General features: G+C 34.2%; 1 pseudogene; it reads right to left on the bottom strand.

Annotated features, from left to right (window-relative positions):
- Positions 1-18,473: 18,473 nt before the first annotated feature.
- LOC117931973 overlaps positions 18,474-24,264 on the bottom strand; it is a 41,230-nt pseudogene continuing 35,439 nt past the window's right edge.

The following is a 24,264-nucleotide window of genomic DNA, read 5'->3' as shown; positions in this document are numbered from 1 at the left end:
ACCAGTTCATCCGGTTGATAAAAAATCCCAGATTTGGATAGAAAGTTTCTAAATGAATAAGGAAGCAAAAAAAAGAAACGGTTCTCAATTCCGAGCCTGGATGAGTGAGAACCAAACAAAGCAAGGTTAGGTGTTCCTCATGACTGACAAAGTCAGCCAACTATGGTGCTGAACCGGTTGAACCAATTCTCAACCAGTTCAGCCGATTGATAAAAAATCCTAGATTTGGTCAGAAAGTTCCTAAATGAATAAGGAAGCAAAAAAAGGAAACGTTTCTCAATTCCGAGCTCGGATGAGTGAGAACCAAACAAAGCAAGGTCAGGTGTTCCTCATGACTGACAGAGTTAGCCAAGTATGGTGTTGAACCGGTTGAACTGGTTCCCAACTAGTTCAGCTGGTTGATAAAAAATCCTAGATTTGGTCAGAAAGTTCCTAAATTAATAAGGAAGCAAACAAAAGAAACGGTTCTCAATTCCAAGCCCGGATGAGTGAGAACCAAACAAAGCAAGGTCAGGTGTTCCTCATGATTGACAGAGTCAGCCAACTATGGTGCTGAACCGGTTGAACAGGTTCTCAACCAGTACAGCTGGTTGATAAAAAATCCTAGATTTGGTCAAAAAGTGCCTAAATGAATAAGGAAGCAAACAAAAGAAACGGTTCTCAATTCCGATCCCGGATGAGTGAGAACCATACAAAGCAAGGTCAGGTGTTCCTCATGACTGACAAAGTCAGCCAACTATGGTGTTGAACCGGTTGAACCGGTTCCCAACCAGTTCAGCTGGTTGATAAAAAATCCCAGATTTGGTCAGAAAGTTTCTAAATGAATAAGGAAGCAAACAAAAGAAACGGTTCTCAATTCTGAGCCCAGATGAGTGATAACCAAACAAAGCAAGGTCAGGTGTTCCTCATGACTGACAGAGTCAGCCAACTATGGTGTTGAACCGGTTGAACCGGTTCCCAACCAGTTCAGCCGGTTGATAAAAAATCCCATATTTGGTTAGAAAGTTTCTAAATTAATAAGGAAGCAAACAAAGGAAACGGTTCTCAATTCCAAGCCCGGATGAGTGAGAACCAAACAAAGCAAGGTCAGGTGTTCCTCATGACTAACAGAGTCAGCCAACTATGGTGCTGAATTGAAAACGATGAATGAATTAAACTTGAGCCTAAACGTGATTCTAACATATCAAGAAAACAATCATCCTCAACTGTAATCCTCAACCATTCATAACCAATCAACAACAAACATGTGTGGCCTTTATTATCCACACCCAAGCAATACAATCTTCACATCAAAGGAAATAAAAGAGGATGAGAAAGAGGAAAAAGCATACGAAGACGATGAAGATGACCTGTAGGTAAAAAAAAAGTTCAGCATACTTACCTTAGAATCTCCGCCAAATATGATCCATGTACGCTGATGATGACTTCCAAAAACCGAGATGCCGTAGCTTTCCTCCACGCTCTCAACTCAGAAGATGCTCCTCACCCTCTGTTTTTCTCACCAACAAAATATCCCCTCTCTCAAAAATGCCAAAAGGTCCTTTGCTCTCCTATCCTCTCACCTTTTATACTCATACCCCTCTCAGCATTTGAGCCTCCTAGGTTCCTTCCCCTTCAGCACCAAAATCCCCTCCATCAGCATGGGAACCACACCCCCCATTATTTCTCTTGCACTTACGAGGCCAACTCACTCTCTTCAGTTTTCAGCTTGCTTCAACACCAAGAATCCATATGGATTCGTGGTGGGATGCAAGGAACCCAAACCAGGGCCCAAAATGGACCCACAACATTCCCTAAAACCGATCTGGAGCTTATGGGCCTGAGCCATGTAGGATTTGGGTCCCAAAATTACCAAAATCAGTGTTTTACACTAGCTAACTCGATGAACCGGCTGAACCGGATGCCAACCGGTCAAAGTGGTTGCAAAAAATCTTGAAAATTTGATAGAATGTTCCTGGAAGAGTGAGGAATCCATGAAAAAAGCAGCACACAATTATGAGTTTGCAAAAGGGAGATATGATCAAAATAATTACCAAAAATCAGTGTTCTACACCGGCTGACTCAATGAACCGGCTGAACCGGATGCCAACCTGTCGAACCGGTTGCAAAAAATCTTGAAAATTTGATATAATGTTCCTAGAAGAGTGAGGAATCCATGAAAAAAAAACGGTGTGTAATTCCGAGTTTGAATGAGGGAGCCATGATCAAAACAAGCCCGAGTGCTCTGAACCTCAACATACCCCTATAAACTTCAACTAAGCTAAAACATCGGGATGACCCCACTTCCTTCCTATAGGGTGATGTGAACGACTAGGAAAATGGTCACGATGACCCTCCAAAATGAACCACATACACACCACAATGGACCACAGACAAGCCCACACGAGGCTCGGACACCGACTAAGCCCAAAAGGGGCCCTAGTGGTGCCATATGAGAACGATGGGTGCAGGTGACACCCAAAGGATAAATGCCAGTGTCGAGGGACAAAATTGAGGGTCTACAAGTTGCCTTTCTAATCATAAAGGAAACACTTGCTCTAACCCTTGCTCTTCTTCTTCTTCCCCTTGCTCTTGAACTTTCCCTTTGACTTGGTAGACTTATTAGTGTTCTTCTTCTGGCTAAAAGAACTTGACGAACCCTTCATTACCATATGAATGCCTCTTTGGTCCTTGAGAATCTCCTCAATCATTTGGAGTTCTCTCATCAGTTTGGTTAGGTTCATCACCATAGTTGAGCTTGAACTATTTGAAAGAATCTAGTAAGGTCTCTAGAACCATGTCAACCTAGGTTTCCCCATCGATCTCAACTCCAAGGATCTCCATTTTGTTAAAGAGTCTAATTATACAAATCATATGATCTCCAATGAGAGTTCCTTATGACATCGTAGTATCCATAATAGCCTTAAGAACAACTTGCCTGGCTATCATGCCCTTGCCACCAAACATCTCATGGAGAATGACAAGAATATCACAAACTATTAGCATAGAAACGTGTTGATGTTACAGCATGTTATCCAAAGACCTAAGTATGATATACTTGGTCTTTTATTCCGCTATTTGTCAACTATAATAATTGTCTTTCTTCTCCTCAGTTGAATGCTCATTAGGGGTAAAAGGAGCAATTTCCTAAGTTACCCACTTTAGCTTCTCAGAAGTGAGTACTATGTCTAGATTTCTTTTCCAATCCACATATTTTGGTTTGGTCAACTTATTAATAGTGAAAATGAGATTAATTGAATCATAAGACATAATATTTGTAACAAAAATAAAACCATGCATTAATTAATTGAGCATACACAACAAATTGGTAATTAATTTAACAAAAATGTAGTGTTCTCTAACATATGTCATTTTATAAGGTATCCTAGTATCATAAGAATTAAGCCTACAATGAGCAATTCATGACCTTATTACTAGTTAGAGACTCTCTCAGATTGATCTCTATGTCTTAACCATAAAGATATCTAAAGGCAAAATCAACATACCATTGTTTTTGGCCCATGCAAGTAGGATTGCAATGGCCGATTTGACCACTCCATATCACATGTTAAGTGTATAACCATTGTCCTTAAATTATCAATGTCACTAAGTAAGGAACCCCACCAATGGGGTGGTTACTCCCACTATAAACATTCCTAATCTCATCCTCAAGGAGAGTTCATATCCCTTGATTCTTAGGGCTCAACCCACCAGTGGGGTGGTGATGAACCCAAATCAAAATGGGCTAAGACTCTCTCCCACTTAATCTTTTGAAAAGAGAGACATTTAATAATTTTGGTAACATTTCTCAAAATAAATTCTCTATCATGAGATTTTCCGAATCCATTATTTACTTCTTAAAAACCGAGACTCTTATGCTAAAAGAATTACTATTTTATTACTTTATCCTTAGATTATCAATGTACAAAATAGTTTCGTTCTTCTTTTAGAGGGGGAGAGTTTGGAGGACCAATGATAAGTGTAGTTTTTCTTTCTCTCAAATGAAGGGGTGTGGGAGAGTCTAGAGAACCACCTATCCAACCAAGTGGATAATTCATAAAGGAAATATCTTTTAACAACCAAATCAAAGAAAAACAACATTGGAAAAACATTTTATAAAAGTTTATTTTCCTTGAGAAAAATCCAAAATTATTTTTCAATTTATTATTTATTTAGCACATGTTAAGCAACAAATAAAGATAATAAATAATAAGATAAATGAATTGCTTCCCATGGCTTTAAGGATCTTGTTGCAAATTAGGTAATTAAATTTGGATACAAAATCCAAATTAGTAAATTACCAAAATAATCCTACAACAAAAAATAGGCTTAGTTACACAAAAACCCAAATCTATTATAAAAATCCAAAAAATTACCACTTCCAGCCATTGTCCCTTCGTTACTGCTAGTCTACCGTCACTTGTGCTAGAGCACCCAAAATTTTTTAAGACCATTGGAAGCACTGTTTGATCAATTGTATCGCTCAAGCATTATAAGTGACCACTCAAGTGCCCAAGCCTCTCAATGCTTGAGTGTTGCATCCCTTTCCTACACGCCTAAGGCTGCTTCTTTTGCAAAATCCAACTATTTTCTCCATCGAAAACTTACCTTGGTTAGATTATGAGTCATGATGGCTATGATTGTTGTCCTACATTGCTTTCTTACCTTCCATGGGTTACAAGATTGATAAAAAAAAACATATTTTTACAATAAAAAAATCCTACACTCCATTGAAGGAGTTTACAACCAATCTAATAAAACTAAGATTTTTTCAATCGATAAAAATACTATGCTCCTAAACACGAAGCTTACAACCCATTCTAAAAATAAAAAATAAAAAATCCAATAATACCATCCTAACATCAGTAAAAATTATAATAATCATATTATAAGATTATAATATAGAACACACATTCATTATCCCTAGGGCCATGGGATAAATAAAAGGCCCTACAAAATAAAGTTAGCACACTCTAGAGTGAATCTAACATGCAAATCCTATCCTAAGGTTTGATACTAGTTGTTAGAACCTTGGAGACCTCTGTTCCTTAATCTTAGATTATATAGGTGCATGCAAACTACCCTAGGCCTCTAAATCAGATGCAATGAAAGCAAAAATCAAACTTTTAACCTTCTAGGGTCCAAAGAAAAGTCATTATAAAGTTTTACCTTTGATTGGGACATTCCCAAATCAATTTCGCTTGATGAAGATGAAGCTTGGAGAGTCCAAAGGTCTTATACACTTAAGATCTTTTGCCCGATGACTCAAACCATGATCTTGGCACTCTAAAGTGTAGTGTTTGGAATAGTGGAATTCTAGGCTCTTTTTTTCTCTAGAAGTGAAAAACGATTGTCTCTCAGAATTGATGGAAACCCTAATCCCTAATGGGGTATTTATAGGGTTCTCCTACTGGGCTTAAGTGAGTTGAACTTATTGGGAACCCCAGATCACTCTGTTCCCATGCCTTGGATCTCATAGAGTGCATGCATTTATCCTTAAGGCTCTCTAAATCTAATGTAGTGGAAAATAATGGCTTTAAAAACCACTATAAAATAAAGATCTAGAGAAAAAAATGCTCATACCTGGATCTGGATGTTCCTATATCAATTTCTTGCAGTGAAGAACATGCATAGGAAATTTGGATAATCTCTCATCATGTTGCAACCCACATGCACGTCTTGTGCGATTCTTGTGCACATGCCCTATGCACATCATGTGCAGTTCCCGTGCACATGGCCTATGCCTATTCCCTACGGTTTTGTGTGTGCAGCTTGTGTGATTCCAATGCACTTCTCATACACCCAAGATCTTCCCCCCAATGACACTTCCTTGTGTCTAGGTACTGAAATGGTGGAGATCTCAAGGATCGAAGCTAGATTTTTCTCTCTAGACCGAAAAAGAGAACGACAAGGCCTTGAAACCCTAACCCCTAAAGGGATATTTATAGGCTTCCTACTAGGCTTAAGTGACCGAAGCTCACCATGGGCTTGGGTCACTTAATCTAGCCCAAAAAGGTTGCTCATTGATTAGTTAACCATATACGGCCCTAATCAATCAATTAGCCAACTCCAAAGATACCACTCACTTATTCTTGTGCAATCTTGCATAAAACCAAACACTTTTATGCACAAAAATGAACTAAAAACCCATCCAACCCTCACAAATTGTGTCACCAAGGAATATGATCTCAAAGCGAGAACCACTAGGACCCATAGAAGCATTGGCTCTCTAATAATCAAGTTCTGAAATTGACTTAACATCCCACTACAAAGAGTCAATTGCATTCCAGTACCCTATGTATATTACAACGAGGCATCAAGTACTCGAGTTCGTGACCTACTATTCATTGCATGCAAACTCCCCATGAACTGGTGTCCATAATCTAACAAGGTAGTGCTATCACCTATCAAGATTACTTCTCAAATCCTTGAGTTATAGATCACACTTATTATGTGATCAACTGACCTACTCTAACTCTAAGAAGCATATGTCAAATTCCACTAAAGGAATTACTGTGACCACAAATTTCATGATCACATGTCCTTTGGATCACATAAGGGGACACACTATCTCAATCCTATGAGATATCATGGTGCCTATATTGAAAATACCTGTTGCCACCCGTCTCCATCAATAGTGACCCAATCCATAGGGATATATGACCACTTTAGGGTCTCACCCAAGCCTCTTGTTGATTTTGGCATAGGCTCAATATCCTCTCAAAGTTAAGAGTTTATGTAGTATAGTAGTTTGGCGAATCATGACAATTGATAGCCTTGCATCATGATTCACCATAGGTCTTGTCCAGTGTGAATCGCATACATTAGTGCACTCAACATAGGAAACCCATCTTGACAGCCAAGACAAGCCATGCCCCCAATTAAGAGGTAGTGCACTATAGTTTCCACTAGATTCCCCAAGTCCACGAACCAATTGTGGACAACTTATCTACTTACAAAGAACCAATGACTTGTATCTTCTATGCAACTCCTAATGCACCTAACTCAAGTACAATATAAGAGGCATGTACTAAATACTCAAATCAATGTTAATACACAAAAATGATGGTAAAGGGATAATTAAGTCTCACTTGTTACATTGTGTCTTGCTTTTAGGGGCTCAATCTTAAAAAACTCCCATTGGCCTCAAAAGTAGACTAGGCACTATATAAAAAATTATGCTCCATAATCTCATCAGGTCTCTATACTATCTGATAATAAGGTAACACTTCCCCTCTATGTGTTTCTTCTTCTAGTGGTACTTCAGTTCTTTAGACTATGCCATCGTCCCACTATTATCAAATAATAGGATCTTAGATGATATAGTCAAGAGAACTACCCATAAGTCAAATGACTTCCTTTGTTGCTATAGAAACAACAAAAAACCACTTAAAGTGTGCACATACCTAAAGGTAGACCTGTGAGAGTCCTTATCACACTAAAGTTCAATTTCCTAATATGAAAGGAGTACCAACACATCGCAAAGACTCATAAACATATAATCTCTCATTCTCCAAAGATATTAAAGTATATGTTTGACATCTGCCCAAAGCTCTAATCAGGAAATGGACTAATATCCACTCATTATTCCTACAACAAAGTAAATATTTGGTTTAGCACATAGCATTGCATACGTAAGGCAATCCATTGTAGAGGTATTGGATATCGCCTTAATGTTATCTCTCTCCACAGATGTCCGAGGAAATTGATCCTAAGAAAAACAACTCCAAATCTACAGAGTAACAAACCCTTCTTGGAGTTTACATCATGTACTTGACCAAATGCTCATCTATGTAGGTGACATGGCACAATTTTCCTATTCTTTTTAGTCCTAAAGGACCTTAACTCTAAGAATATATTGTGTCGTCCTCTAGTTTTTCATCTAGAATTGATTAGACTACCAGATCTTAACTGATGACAATATTCTTGCATCATATCCAATGAGTAGATTGTCATCCACTTACAAGATCTTAGAGCATCACTTTCTTTCCTATTCTTTTTTATACACACAAAGCCCTTTGCTATGGAAATGTTTGGCTATTAAATCTCATAAATGAGACACACTACAATAGATAGGAGTAATTCGATGGATTTGAGTATGACCACTATTGAAAAGGTTTTCCATTGTTGAAACAAAGTTTCAAACTATAACCTTTAGCTACAGTCTTAGTCACATAAAACTCAAGCTTTCCATTTACTCTTGTGTTCCTCTTATAGACCAACTTACACCTATGAGTTTTATCCGATTAGTTGCTTCTACATGAACCCAAATTATGTTCGAAAACAAAGATTCTAACTACCTCTTCATAGCTCCTTACTTTAAGTGAGCACAAACACTGCTCACTACTTCATCATAATATGTAGGATATAAACCTCCCACTACGATGAAGCATTGATGTACTAGAAATCATAGAAATGGTATGCCTTTAACCCTCTAGATCCATAGTATTCTATGCAATATGGGACTATCTTCTAATACATCCTTCAATCTATATCACTTTTTGTCTTATTCCTTATCATGTTGTCTTCATAAAAAATCTAACATTTGTGTTAACAAATATCTTCTTATGATATTGATTATAAAGGTAATAACCCAAAAATCCTCTCATATATCCTATAAACTGAAATACCTCTTAAGAAAAAGAATATTACACAGCTTATAAGACATATCTTCAAAAGAATCTAAAAAGAATGAGAAACCTATTCACGATCTCACTATGTCCATCCAAGTTTGATATCTTCTTTCCACCTCTCCATTTTGCAATAGTGAACCTAGTGCATATAATTAGGAAATAATCCCATGCTCCAATGAAAAGAATAAAACTTACTAGACATATCACCTTGATCTAATCAAAGTGACTTGGTATGTATACCTAATAGGTTATCCAATCCCACCTTAAATTCAAATAATGCATCCAAGGAATCAGATTTCCTATGTACATATCCAAACCTAGAGAAATCATCACTAAAAGTGATGAAATACCCATACCCTTCCCATATATGGACACTAAAAGTTCCATACATGTCAATATGCACGAACTCCAAACATTCCTTGGCTCTAGTCTTCTTGGTTATTTTACCATCTATATGGGATTTATAGACTAAAAGATCCTTTGGAATCAAAGAGTCCAAACTTTACCAATCTTTAGATTAATATGACCTAGGTCTAAAAGCCAAATGTTTAATTAGTGCTAGGTTTAATCTTAAGATCTGACTATTCTCATCACTTAGCAAAGTGATAACGAAATACATATAAATGAAAAAGATATTACCTCCCACTAACCTGCATAGCTAACCTCTTGCATTTGAAGCTAAGGTAAGTATAATCCCATCATTTAACCTTCTCACTTGTTGAATATCCTATAAGAACTTGCAGATAGTGTGCCTGGAATCTATCCACCATAAATGGTGAAATCCACCACTAAATATTCCACAACGAGAAAATGATGTATATTTTCCTTTGTCCTTTAGGTAAACTGACATTCTTTTTCTAGTGTCCTAAAAGGTCACAAAGGAATCACTTGCCCTTGAGCTTGCTTTCTTATTCCTTCTCTTGAACTTTTCTTATTTTGTATTGTTCTTCTTATCGAGAGAGAAGAACTTGAAGAACCATTGACTTCCATATAAACACCCTATAATCTTTGAGAGCCCTCTTAGCCATCTTAAAAGAAAATGGTAAGAACTCTAAGATCATATGAATATTGGTGTTTATAACAATCCCAAGAGCAGTTTGTCAAAGCTAACCTACCTTATCACCAAGTAACCATTGCAAACTAGAAAGAGAATATCAAAGTCTCTAGTAATAGACATGTGTTTCTATTGCAACAAATTATCCAAAGATCCAAGTATTAGACACTTGATCTTCTGATCCGTCTAATACCACCTTGATATACCACTCTTTCATTTTATTAGGTTAGTTCATAAGGAATAGCTAGCCTACCTTCATTGCAATTAGTTACTATATCCAAAATAAAATTAGTCCAATTGATTAGTTGGGCTTGGACTATTGTGAGAAAGAAAGTGATAATAAAACCAAAATGGCATATGTAACAAAGAAAATAACTAAGCATATGACATAATTAAGCATTCATGGCAATTGGTAATTAATTTAGAAAAAATGTAGCACTCTCAAACTATATGTATGTCATTTTGCAAGGTATCCTAGTATCATAAGAATCAAGCCTATGTGGGCTAGGTTACGACCTTATTACTAGTTAGAGACCTTCTCAAATTCATCTCCTTGCCTTAACCATAATGGTATTTAAAGATGAGATCAACATACCTTTGATTTAGCCTATGGACTATGCAAGTGGGATCGCATGGGGCTTTTCTACCACTTCATATACAATGTCAAGTGTATAACCATTGTCCTTGAACTATCAATGTCACCAAGTAAAGAACCCTATCGTAGGAGTGGTCACTCCCACTACAAACACATCTAGTCTCATCCATGTGGAGAGTCCATATCTCTTGATTCTTAAGGCTAACCCACTATGGGGGTGGTGATGAACCTAAATCAATATGAGCTCAACAATGGAGGTTGTGGGCTTGCTTGAGGCCCTCTTCCACTTAGTCTTTTGAGATAAATAAGAGGATTTTAAAACCATTAGTAATTTTCTTGATGAATAAATTATCTACTTTAAAATTTTTCATAAATATTTATTTCCTAATTGGAAACCTAGTATAATAAGAGAATACTAACATGAAAAATTAAAATTTCCATGAGTAATTTTCAAAAAAGAATTTTGATAAAATATCCACTCAAAATTTTAAAATCTATTTTCATAAAATTCTCATTCTATATACAATTCCAATTAATAAATATCTTATCTAGAAAATGTTTCAAAGAAATTTGTTTTCATCAAATTACTAAGTCTTTTGATAATAATCTTTTAATGATAAATAATCTCTAATAAAATTTTATTCCACTAAATACTACCAAAAATAGAACCTTTTAATAATTCCTTAATAAATAAAATATTTTCAATGAAAAAAGTCCCAAAAATGTTTATTTTCAAAAGGAATTAAACAATCCATTTTGGAAAGTGTTTTCAAAATATTTTATATCTCTATTAAATTACTAAAACTTTCCAAAGCTATTTTGATAACCCTTCTTATCATAAATTCTCTATCATGAGATTTTTGAAATTCATTATTTACTTTTAAACCGGGACTCATGTGCCAAAAGAATTGCTCTCTTATTCCTTATTATTTAATCATCCAAACATAATAGTTTCTTCCTTCTCTCACCAAGAAAGAACATAAAAACCTCTTAAAGTTTAATAAGTAGATAGTTCTAAAGAAATAACAATCTTCTTAGCAACAACCAGTTTAAATAGATAATATTGGAAAATATCTTCCCATGAAAATTTACTAAGGATACTAAAAAACTTTTCTTTAGGTTCTAATACTTATTTTGGTAACCATTCTTAATTATAAATTATCTATCATGAATTTCCAAAATTAACTTATTTTCTTTAAATTGGAATCCTGTGAAAAATAGAAAAAAAAAAAAACTATTTTATAAAGATTTGGGAAAATAAGAGTTCTTCCTTAAAAGAAAGATTTTATTATGAGAGATCTCAAAGATTTGAGAAGATTTTAAATAAAATTAAAATCTTTAAGAATTAATTTTAAAAATGTAAGAAAGCTCTTAATCCTTTTTCCAACTGATCTTTTCTTTAAAATCAAATTTCCTAACCATGCACATTCCAATTTAAATAAGTTTTCCAATTTAAAAAAAAAAAAAAAAAACAAGAAAATTTATTTCCAATTAAAATATCTTGAGGCCACATATGTAATTAATCAAGAACATATAATTACAAAAGCAAGGGAATAATTAAATTGAAAATTTTTTCATGGGCTTTAGGGATTCTATTGCATATTTGGTAATTTAAATTTGGCTAAAATCCAAATTACCAATAATAGTCCTGCAACCAAAAATAGGGTTAGTGAAAAATGAAAACCCAAAAGGCCCAATTGTCACCAAAATGATCTCAAAATGAGAGGTCCAAAATTCAACCTAAACAACCAAAAAGAATTGGACCCATATGCAATCCCATAACAACATGCTCTTTGTGTATCATTACTTCAATTGGCATATTTCCCTCGTTTCCATTTTTAATTGTGATCTGTTTGAAGTGTTGGATTTCTAACTTCCTAAGCTTCAAAACCATATGTGATTTTTCCCAAGAAACTAACTAGAAGTAGCCTCGATTTTGGCTCAAAATTGACGTCACTGTGTTATCATGCACTTTGCACAACCTTGCTTCAATCGGTTATATCTCTCTCATTTCAACTTCGAATTATGATCTGTTTGAGGCGTTAGATTAGTAACTTCCTAAACTTCAAATTCATATGTAGTTCACCCCAAGAAACTACTAGGATCTAGTCTAGATTTTGAGTTCAATTCAATGTCACTATGTTGCTACGGATCTCAAACCAAGAACTTCCAAGAATGGTTCTTTTTTCTTTAAGCATCATAAAATCTCAAAAAGAACTTTCAAGATTCCTTATTTTCTCTTGGGTCACTATAGATGGATGTAAAAAACTGAAATTTTTACAGCAATAAAAATTCCTATATGCTTATAATGGAGCTTACAACTCATTTATTGAAAAGAAAAGATTTTAACAACCAAATAAAAATTCTATACCCCTTATGAGGTATACAACCCAATCTAGAGAATCAAAAGGCAATTGAATCAATAAAAAAATTCCATTCAATTGAAGAAATAACAACCTATCACAATTATAATCATTGTATTGACATACATTCATCTCTTTGTGCTATGGGATGAATAAAGCAACCCTGTAAAACAAAGTTAGCACACTCTAAAATAGATCTAACATGCTAAACCCTACCCTAGGGCTCTAATACCAATTGTTGGGAACCCTAGATCACTCCATTCCCATGCCCTAGATCTCATAAGATGCATGCATCCATCCTTAGGGCTCTCTAAATCTAACAAGTGAAAAATAATGACTTCAAAAACCATTATAGAATAAAGATCAATAGAAAAAGTGTTCATACCTGGATCTAGATGTTCCAAGATCAATTCCTTATGGTGAAGAACATGCCTAGAAAAACTGGATAACCTTTCCTCATGTCACTACCCACGTGCAAGTCTCATGCGATTCTCATGCACATGGCTTGTGCACATCATGTATGATTCCTATGCACATCTCATATGGTTCTCGTGCGTGTGACTTGTGTGATTCCAATGCGCTTTTCGTACACCCAAGATTTTCCACTTGATGACTCTTCCTTATGTCTAGGCACTGAGATGGTGGCGATCTCAAGGGTAGAGATCAGGGTTTTCTTTTTGGATTGAAAAAGAGAATGGAAAGACCTTGAAACCCTAACCCCTAAAGGGGTATCTATAGGCTTCCTATTGGGCTTAAGTGACTTAAGCCTACTATGGGCTTGGATCACTTAATCTAGCCTAAAAAGATTTCTAATTGATTAATTAACCATACGAAGCCCTAATTAATCAACTAGCCCAATCCAAATATACTGCTCACTTATCCTTATACAACTTAGTGTAATTACTAAAACACCTTTATGAACAAAACTGAACTAAAAACCCATCCAACTCTCATAAACCATGTCATCAAGGAATATGAGCTCAAAACGGGGACCATTGAGACCCATAAAAGTACTAGCTCCCTCATAATCAAGTTCTAAAATTGAGTCAATATCCCACTACAGAGAGTCAATTGCATGCCAATACCCTATGTATATGTTAATGAGACATCAAGTGTTCAAGTTCGTGACCTACTATCCATTGCATGCATGCCCGTAATCTAACAATGTAGTGTTATCAGCTAGCAAGATTACCTCTCATATCCTTGAGTGACAGATCCTACTTATTAAGTGAGCAACTAACATACTCTACCTCCAAGGAGCATATGTCAAATTCCACTAAAGGAATTACTATGGCCATGGATTTTATGATCACATGTCCTTTGGATCACCTAAGAGGACACACTGTCTCAATCCCATGAGATATCATGATGCCTATATATATTGAGAATACTTGTTGTCGTCAACCTCCATCAATAGTGACCCAATCCATAGGAATATATGACCACTTTAAGGTCTCACTCATAGGACAAAGCCTTTCATTGATTTTGGCACAGGCTCAATATCCTCTCAAGGTTGAGAGCTCGTGCAGTATAATAGCTTGGTGAATCATGATAATTGATAGTCCTATATCATGATTCACCATAGGTCTTGTTTAGTGTGCATCACATACACTAGTGAACTCACCATGGGAAACCCATCCTGATGACCAAGATAAGTTATCCCTCCAATTAAGAGGTAGTGCACTATAGTCTCTACTAGATTGCCCAAATCCATGAACTGAATATGGACAACTTATCTACTTACAAGAAACCCATGGCTTATATCTTTTGGGCAAATTCTAATGCAACCAAGTCATGTACAATGTAAGAAACATGGACTCAATACTCAAATCAATGTCAATACACCAAAAGGATAACAAGGGGATAGTTAAGCCTAAATTTGTTACATCATGTCTTACTTTTAGGGACTCAATCCCAACAAAACCCACTAAGAATTGGGTCACTTAATCTAACTTAAAATAGGTCTTAATTGATTAATTAACCTCATAGACTCATCTAATTAATCAATTAGCCCACTCTAAAGAACTTTTTCACTATTCCCTATGCAACTAACAATTACCAAAATGCCTTTATGCATAAGAGTGAACGTAGAACCAATCCAACCCTCATAAACCGTGTCATCATGGTATATGAGCTTAGAGCGGGGACCACTATAACCTATAAAAGTATCGACTCCCTTAAAATCCAATTTTGAAGCTGATTCAACATTTCACTAATGAAAATCAACTGCACTCTAATACCCTATGTAAATAATAACGAAATGAAGCTCGAGTATGTGACCTACTATCCACTACATGTAGACTCCCCATGAACCGGTGTCCATAATCTAACAAGGTAATACTATCACCTATTAAGATTACCTATCCAATCCTTGAGTTATAGATCCCACTTATTATATGATCAATTGACGTACTCTAGGTAGAAGGAGAATATATCAAATTTCCACTAAAGGAAATGTTATGGTTATAGTCTTCTAGATCACATGTCCTTTGGATCACCTAAGAGGATACACTATCTCAATTCCATGAGATATCATGATTCCTCTACTGAGAATATTATCAGCACCAACTTCCATCAATAGTGACCTAATTCATAGGAATATATGGCCACCTTAAGGTCTTACCCATAGGTCAAAGTCTTTTGTTGACTTTGACATAGACTTAATATCCTCTCAAGGTTGAGAGTCTATGCAGTATAGTAGCTTAGTGAATCATGACAATTAATAGCCTTGTTATGATTCACTATAAGTCCTATCCAATATGCTTTACATACACTAGTGCACTCACCATGGGAAAACCATCTTGATGACCAAGACAAATCATCCCTCCAATTAGGAGGTAGTGCACTAGTCTCATATGGATTGTCCAAATCCATGAACCGGCTATAGACTAATCATCACTCTACAAGAGATGTGGAGCATGTATGCTCAAGTAAACAATTTATGTAAAAAGGATAATAAATGGGAAACTAGGAAATATTAAATAATTAAATTTATAAATTAGTCTCTATTTGTTACATCATGTCATGCTTTCTAGAGCTTAATCCCAACATCCTAATCTTCAATCCTTTCTTGAACTACTTGACTAGAACCTTCAAACTTTGGCTAACCACTTTTTCTTTCAAAACATGCTTGAAATCCATACTAAGCTTGATCTTGGTCTCTTATTGAATCCATAGAAGAAGAAATTTGGATTTTGCATCAAATATGATGACCATGAGAGTATGGATGAAACCTACACTGAATCAACCAATTTTAAAAGGAATTTTTGCACTTTAAAGATGATTTTCAACTCAAAGCCATAAAATTTTATCAAATTTCTTTCAAACCAAAGACCACCAAAATAGGTAAAGAACTTGAAGCTCAAGGGAGCCTACCTAAATCTCATAACTGTATTTTCCCTTTTTTTTAGACATAGGGCTTAAATATTAGGGTTTTAAAACCCATTAAACAATTAAGATTCATTTGAAAAATAATGAAGATTCGCAAATGTGATCCAATTTTGATCAATATGACAATATTGAAAAAATCTAGTTATAATAGAAACATTAGTCTTTAATTTGATCAATTAGAAATTGATCCAGCTAATATAAATACAAATTTTGACACTCTTAAGCTTTAACTTTATTTTTCAATAAAAAGATAAAAAATTTGAAATATGCCCAAAGTCCAATAGGGTAACACCTAAAGAGGGGTGAATAGATGTATTAAAATTATTACAGTATAATGATTAAATATTAAACCCAATTTTTATCTTGGGAATAGTCAAGGTATATCAATTTTTATATTGTAGGCAATTCAAACAAAATAATCAAAAGATATAAACAATGAGGCACAAAGATTTTAACGTGGAAAACCCCCACACTAACTATGGAGATAAAAAAAACCACGAGGTCTAAGACAACTAATCCAAATCCACTATATGAAATCAAGTTACATAGATTTACTTGCTCACTTTACCCTAAAGACTTACTCTCCAATACCTACTACTTAATCCACATCCGCAACACAACAACCTCTTATTGCTCCTATGAATACACTTCAATCTCGTTGAAGGGATGAAGGTCTTTACCCTAAGATTCAAAGCTTGCCTCTTTTGAGTAAGAGATTGGAAATAGTGTGTCACGTTAGACTTTCTCCTTAATGAAAACCTCACAATAAGTTTGAGATCTCTAACCCTTAAGGGATTATAATGAGGTAAATATAGGCAACTAACCCAAAGAGTTTTGGTTTTGGAAGAGTTCTAAATTGAATTTGAATGAAAAAATCTCGATAGAATTAACATGATCGCTTGAGCCAACTAAAGCACCACTTAAGGGCCTCTAGTTCTTAAGTGTGGAGTACTTAAGTGGCCTTGAGCACTTAAGCGGTCTTGCCCTTTTCAAAAAGTTAATTTTAAAACATTTTTAAGTTCAAAACAAAACCAATTCTCTCTATACCTTTTAGAAGCCTAACTTGCCATAAGTTAAACCTTTTTAGAAGTACCTGTGACTTTCTGGTTAGACGAACAAATCTTCAATGGAGAGCAAGTCACTATCTAAAAAAACTTCTATGACCAAATATTAAAAGGAACAAAATTGTCAACATACAAATAAGAATTAATGTCCTAACAAGATTAAAACTTGGTTGACCAATGTTTGATATCATTCATCACCTAAAAAACACTTACCATCTCCTCTAGCAATCTTCAATCATGAACAACTTGAAAATGACAAGAGTTCGAGGGAAGATTTGAAATGATTGAGCTAGGAGAAACATAATGGGAATTTTAATTCAGAATTACCAACACAAAAATATGCTTACACTTTGTTTAGTGTATGAAAAGGATGTAATGGTAGAGTCAATTACTTGGCTTTTTAAACGGATTAAATATCTTTTTCTTTAATGCTTTAACCATTTCTAAGATAATTATGGTAAAGTTTTTATGGTATTGCCATTTTATGATTAAATATGAGATCAAGCTATTACGTTAACATGCTTTAACCATCCATTGGGTTGAGCTTCCTTTGCTATGGTTGTCTTGAACTAGAGGTTGACTGATGCTTTGAGGTAATGAAGTTGCAATGAGGAGGCTTGAACCATGGACAACAAGTTCAAGGAAGAGTAGGTGCACCACTTCACTAAAACTTTCAAAAATTATCTACATATGTTATTTCATAAATGTATATATATATATATATATATATATTCATTTTCAATATTTTTCATATTTAAATATTGTACATGTTTTGTTTAATAAAATTTAAAATATTAATACATTTATATGAAAATGAATAAATAATATTAGAAAATTTTTAATTATATATTTTTAAATTTTTAAATTTTAATTTTAATTTTAATAAAATATAAATTATATATTTATGACATCATTGGTTTGACCATGGTTCAACCACTGGTCCGACCAATGAATCATGAATTGGTAACTTTTTCAGTTCAATAAATAGCCTAGTTTTGAAAACATTGGAAAAAAACAGTTTCAAAATAGGCTATTGTTTTTTTCTTCAAAAATAGAAAATTGTTTTCTAAAACAATTCTCGAACATACTAATGGTATCTTGAGTATAGCACAAATGACCCATAATTTTGGCTTAATGCAAGAGTTGAATGTAAAGACTTCAATTATAGTTCATAACCCTAATTTCAAAGCATGGTACATGCACTATAATTTTCTTAGATCTTACTTAATTCACCTTATGTAACTTATTAACAACATAGGATGGTCAAGAAGGCTTGGAATATCATACCATGCCCACTTATAGATAGATTGAGTTCATATGATATGAACCAAAACATGTAGCATTCTAGATATTAGCAGCAAATAGAAAACTATTTAAATAAAGTTGTATTAATCATTAAAAGAGAATCATTAAAGGACGAAATCCATGTCGAAGGCTGGCTTCCCAAATCTTCTCAATATCGAACATGTTGTGACCACACTCATGCACATTCCATCCCTCTAATGCATGCAATATTCTGGCTAAACATCACGCACTGATTGCTCTTCTTGGCAACCAATTCTATATTTAAATAAAAAATTTCGTAAACCAAGAGGTATACAAAATAAATTTTCAATTGTTATATATGAAAGAATAGTTTTATTATTTATATAGAACCATAAATCATTATTCTCAAGACTGTTTGGTATTCTAGAAATTAGCATTGACTGATCTCACAAGAATCCATGTTCTCAAAAGATATGGGAGACATCATTGCTGGTGTGGTGTGGTAGAGGCAATCTTTGCGCATTCTTTTAAGAGAGAATTGAGAAAATGGAATAAATAGAGTTCCTTTTGGTGCCTTCAATTGTTCTTCTTCGATCAAGCCATCTCCAACCAACCATATCTATACAATTCACTAGTATATATCTCTTAAAGATTTTCAATGCTAAGTTCATTTTTTGTCACACACAAATGAAAACAAAAAAAACAAAAAAACGTTTTTAAATCTAATTATTTTTTGTGTTGCATTGTTGAGATGTTTTTGGTAAAATTTTGTTTTAATTTTTCCAAAAAGTTACTCTAATGTGACATCTAGGTGGCTTTTCCAATATTATATATATATATATATATATATAATTAGTTCCTGACATTCAAATTCTAATAAGTGCAATATATCAATGGTAAATAGTAAGGAAGATTATAGAAAAAAAAAAAAAAATGATGCAATAAGAGGTTTTACCTTATGGGCATAAGTTTTTGGAAGAGCCAATTTACCTTCCAATTTGATGTTCAGCTTCATATTGATCTTCTTGTACTATTCATCATGGAAAGTAGCCACCTAAGAATTATTTCAATTGTATTATAGTATAAATCAAAACTAAGACTGACCTGGTACAATAGTAGTTGTTGTTCCACATTAATTAAAAAAATTTAGTTTTTGCAAGTAATATTATTATTTTAACATCATTATTAATTTATTATTTATTGATTCCAAAAGAAAATTTTTGTTTAATAAATATTATCAACTACTACATATGCAGGTTATAAAAGTAGGGATGAATGTATATATATATATATATATTGAAAATACCTGGATACCCTTTTGGCACAAAGCAAGGGCTATGAAGTAAGCAACCTTGAAGAGCTTGCCTCTAAAGAGTACTTGAGTGGTTCCTTTTGGAATGTTGTTTAGAACAATAGCTACCACTAAGCTACTCCCATCCACCAATTTGATTTTGAGCTTAGAATTTCTATGGATATAAACCTCACCATATATATTAAGCTCTTTCCCCTGTATAATTTTTTAATTAATTAAATAGAAATTTATTTTGAACAAAAACTTTTCAATGGATGAATTGCTGGAGGGCTCAAAATGAAAGAAGATAATGAGTGTATTAATTATATTTGAAGTATAGACCAAGATGGTAAAATTATTTTTAGGCCATCAAAGATTGACTTCTCTTATAATGAAAATAGGAGATTTTAATATATAGATTTTGGGTGTATAACAATCAATATTTGGATTAATAAAAGATAGTCTGAGGCTCAATCAATCCAAGATCTTCTTAAGAATACCCCACATTGATTAAAGGATGAAGTTGTATGTCAATGTATTTCAAATTTGTGAGGCCTAGAAAATAATATCTATGTAAAGAAAGTAAACAGAGATGAGAAAGGAAGATAACAGAATTGAGAATGGTAAAGTGATTTTCTGTTTTTTATTTTTCTCTCTCTATTCTGCTGTTTATAGGGTAATATATATAGTAGACCTTACTAACAAATTCTCTAACAATAATAGAAGAAAACCAATGAGCATATGACACATGTACATTTTTTAACCATATGAAACTATTTCTTAACATTCTCCCTCAAACTTAAGGTAGAAAGATTTTCTACTTTGAGTTTGTTTCTTAGATTTACAAACTGAGTGCTTGAGACAGCTTTAGTTAAAAAATCTGCTACTTGATCAATGGAAGGCACATGTTGGACTGAAACCTTTCTTTGCAGAACTTTTTCCTTGACAAAATAAAAATCAAATTCAATGTGTTTTGTCCCGAAATGTAATATTGGATTAGTAGCTAACATAACAGTGTTGAGATTATCACACCAAATACCTGGTGGCGTAGGCAAAGTGATTTTAATTTCTGAGAGAAAAGATTGTAGCCAAGTGATTTCTACAACCAAACTAGCTAGGCTTCTGTATTCTACTTTTGTACTTGATTTAGATACAGTGTGTTGTTTCTTTAATTGGCAAATCACTAAATTTGACCAAAATATACACAAAATCCTAAAGTTGATCTTTAGTCATCAGGATCAGAGGCCCAATCAACATCACAAAATACTACAAGATCAAGAGTAGGAGACTTTCTTAAATGTAATCCATGATGAAGAGTGCCTTTCAAGTATCTGAGAATTATTTTGACTACTCTCCAATGAGATTCGAATGGAGCTTGCATATATTGACAAACTTTATTAACACTATAGGCAATTTCAGGCCTAGTAACTATTAAATATTGCAAAGCTCCTACAACTGATCTATACAACTTCACATCCTGAACCGATTCACTTCCATAGCCTGAAAGTTTTGTCCACTAGTCATAGGAGTAGAAATAGGATTGACACCTTCCATTTTAGCTTTGCATAATAGATCAGTTATGTATTTTCATTGAGAAAGGTGAATACCTTCAGAAGTATGATTCACTTCAATCCCTAAAAAATAGTTGATTTCTCCAAGATCTTTTAAGGGAAACTCTTTGTTAGCAGATCAAAGGGTTGGCCTCGTCCATCAACTCCTCTTATGTTCGCCTTGGGCGCTTGGGTGAATGCACTATAAGGTTAGGGTATGAGCTTTTCCTAATAGCAATTTCTTTTAGAAGAGTTGGTAGCACCTGAGGTCCTACAATTGGTATCAGAGCTAGACCTCTTGTTTAAGACTTAATCATCTAAGAGGAAGTGGCTATTCCATCAAGCTCATCTCAAACTGAAAATTTTACAAAACATAGAGCTCCATTTTTTACGAGACCCGTCTATCCCTATTGGAAAACTAGAATGACTTGGTATTTACAATCAACTAATTTAGATGTATGGGACATCATTGAAGATGGCCCAACTTTTCCTACTAAACTAGTTGATGGAGTCTTGGTTCCAAAACCCAAGCAAGAATGGAATGAACTTGATAGAAGAAATTTTCAATTAAATGCTAAGGTTGTTTTTACTTTGCAATGTGCTATGGATAGAAATGAATATAATAGAATATGTCAATGCAAATCGGCTAAAGAAATTTGGAGATTAATTGAGATAACTCATGAAGGAACAAATCAAGTGAAAGAGTCGAAAATTAATTTACTTGTTCATAGCTATGAATTGTTTTCAATGAAAGAAAATGAGACTATTGTTGAGATGATCACTAGGTTCACCGACATTGTCAATGGTCTTGAAGCTTTGGGAAAAACCTACAAGGAATCCGAAAAGGTGATGAAGATATTGAGGTCACTCCCATCAAAGTGGCATACTAAGGTCACCACAATTCAAGAAGCAAAAGACTTAACCAAGCTACCTATGGAAGAGCTCATAGGGTCATTGATGACATATGAGATTAACTTGGCAAAGAAGCTACAAGAGGGTAAAGACAAAAAGAAGAAGAGCATAGCTCTCAAAGCTACAACTAAGAAAGAAGAAGATGTTGAAGAAGGAAAACCAAGTGAGGAAGATGATGATTTAGCCCTCATCACAAGAAAGCTTAACAAATACATGAGGGGTGAAAGGTTTAGAGGAAGAAAGTTCACCTCTAGAAAATGCATTTCTAAAAAAGAATACTCATCTCATGGTGACAAGGAGAAATGGGAAGAGAAAAGAGATTTGGTGTGTTTCAAATGCAAAAAAACTGGGACACATCAAATATGATTGTCCTCTCTACAAAAGTGAAGCCAAGAGAAGAATGAAAAAGGCAATAATGGCTACTTGGAGTGAAAGTGAAGAATCCTCCGAAGAAGAAAAAGAGAAAGAAGTGGCAAACATGTGCTTCATGGAAATAGATGAAGTTGATGAGGTAAATTCTAACTTTAGTGATGAAGATATGCATAATGTTTTTGAAGAATTATATGAGGATTTTGAAAAACTTGGTTTGAAAAATAATTCTCTTAAAAAAGAAAATTCAAGAACTTGAAAAAGAACTTGAAGAAGTGAAAGAAAAATTTTCAATTGTTGAAATTTCTAAAACTCATCTTGAAAAAGAAAATGAGATTTTGAAAAAGAAAAATGAGTGGTTAACCTCCTCTCTTTCAATTTTTTTTTTTGTGGACAAAAATCTTTTGAAATGATCTTAGCTAGCCAAAAATGTGTTTTTGACAAACAAGGGCTATGATTCAAATCTTAAAAAAATCAAAAGTATTTTAAAAACTATTTTGTAAAAGAATCCTCAAGTGCAAGTCCTTCTACTACTTGCAACTTTTGTGGAAGAGGAGGGCACATTAGTAGCACATATCCTTTAATGAATGGTTCCCAAAAGAATTCAAATGTTAAAGTTAAAAAGGTTTGGATTGAGAAATCCAAGGTCACTAACCCTCAAGGACCCAAAAAGATATGGGTACCCAAATCAACTTGAATTTTATTTTGTAGGGTTCAAAGAAGGATAAGTGGTTCTTGGATAGTGGATGCTCAAGACCCATGACCGGGGATGAATCCAAGTTTGCTTTCCTTACAAAGAGAAAGGGAGGATACATTACCTTTGGAGACAATGCAAAAGGAAGGATCATTGATCAAGGCAGTATTGGTAATGACACATCCTCTCTTATCGAAAGTGTTTTATTAGTGGATGGTTTAAAACTTAATCTTTTAAGCATTAGTCAACTTTGTGACAAAGGTTTTAAAGTGATTTTTAAAGCATCTCATTGCATCATCAAGGATATTCAAAATGATAAAACTATCTTCATGGGCCATAGATGTGATAATGTTTATGAGATAAATATTTCAAAATATGATGGCCATGATAGATGCTTTTCAAGAATGCATGATCAAAGTTGGTTGTGGCATAGGAGGTTAAGACATGCTAATATGGACCTCATTTCCCAACTCAACAAAGATGAACTTGTTAGAGGTCTTCCCAAAATAAATTTTTAAAAAGACAAAGTTTGTGAAGCTTGTCAAATGAGAAAGCAAATCAAAAACTCTTTTAAAAACAAAAATTTCATTTCAACAACTAGGCCTCTTGAGTTGTTGGATATGGACTTATTTGGTCCCTTTAGGACACCAAGCCTTGGAGGAAAATCTTACGCATATGTTGTGGATGACTTCTCTAGATACACTTGGGTCTTGTTTTTAAGTCAAAAGAATGAAGCCTTTTATGAGTTTTCAAAGTTTTGCAATAAGGTTCAAAATGAAAAAGGTTTTACCATTAGTTGTGTAAGAAGTGATAATGGGAGAAAATTTGAAAATATTGATTTTGAAGACTATTGCAATGAGCATGGTATTAACCACAATTTTTCGGCTTCTAGAACTCAACAAAATGGGGTAGTTGAAAGGAAAAATAGAACTCTTCAAGAAATGGCTCTAACCATGTTAAATGAAAACAATTTACTAATATATTTTTGGGCCGAAGCAATTAACACTTCTTGTTATGCTTTAAATAGAATATTATTGAGGCCCATTCTTAAGAAAACTCCCTATGAGCTTTGGAAAAACAAGAAACCCAACATTAGCTATTTCA

The sequence above is a fragment of the Vitis riparia genome, chromosome 15 (genome assembly GCF_004353265.1).
Source record: "Vitis riparia cultivar Riparia Gloire de Montpellier isolate 1030 chromosome 15, EGFV_Vit.rip_1.0, whole genome shotgun sequence".
Classification (NCBI taxonomy): Eukaryota; Viridiplantae; Streptophyta; class Magnoliopsida; order Vitales; family Vitaceae; genus Vitis; species Vitis riparia.
Note: the sequence above shows the minus strand (reverse complement) of the source record. Positions and strands in the feature narration are given on the sequence as shown.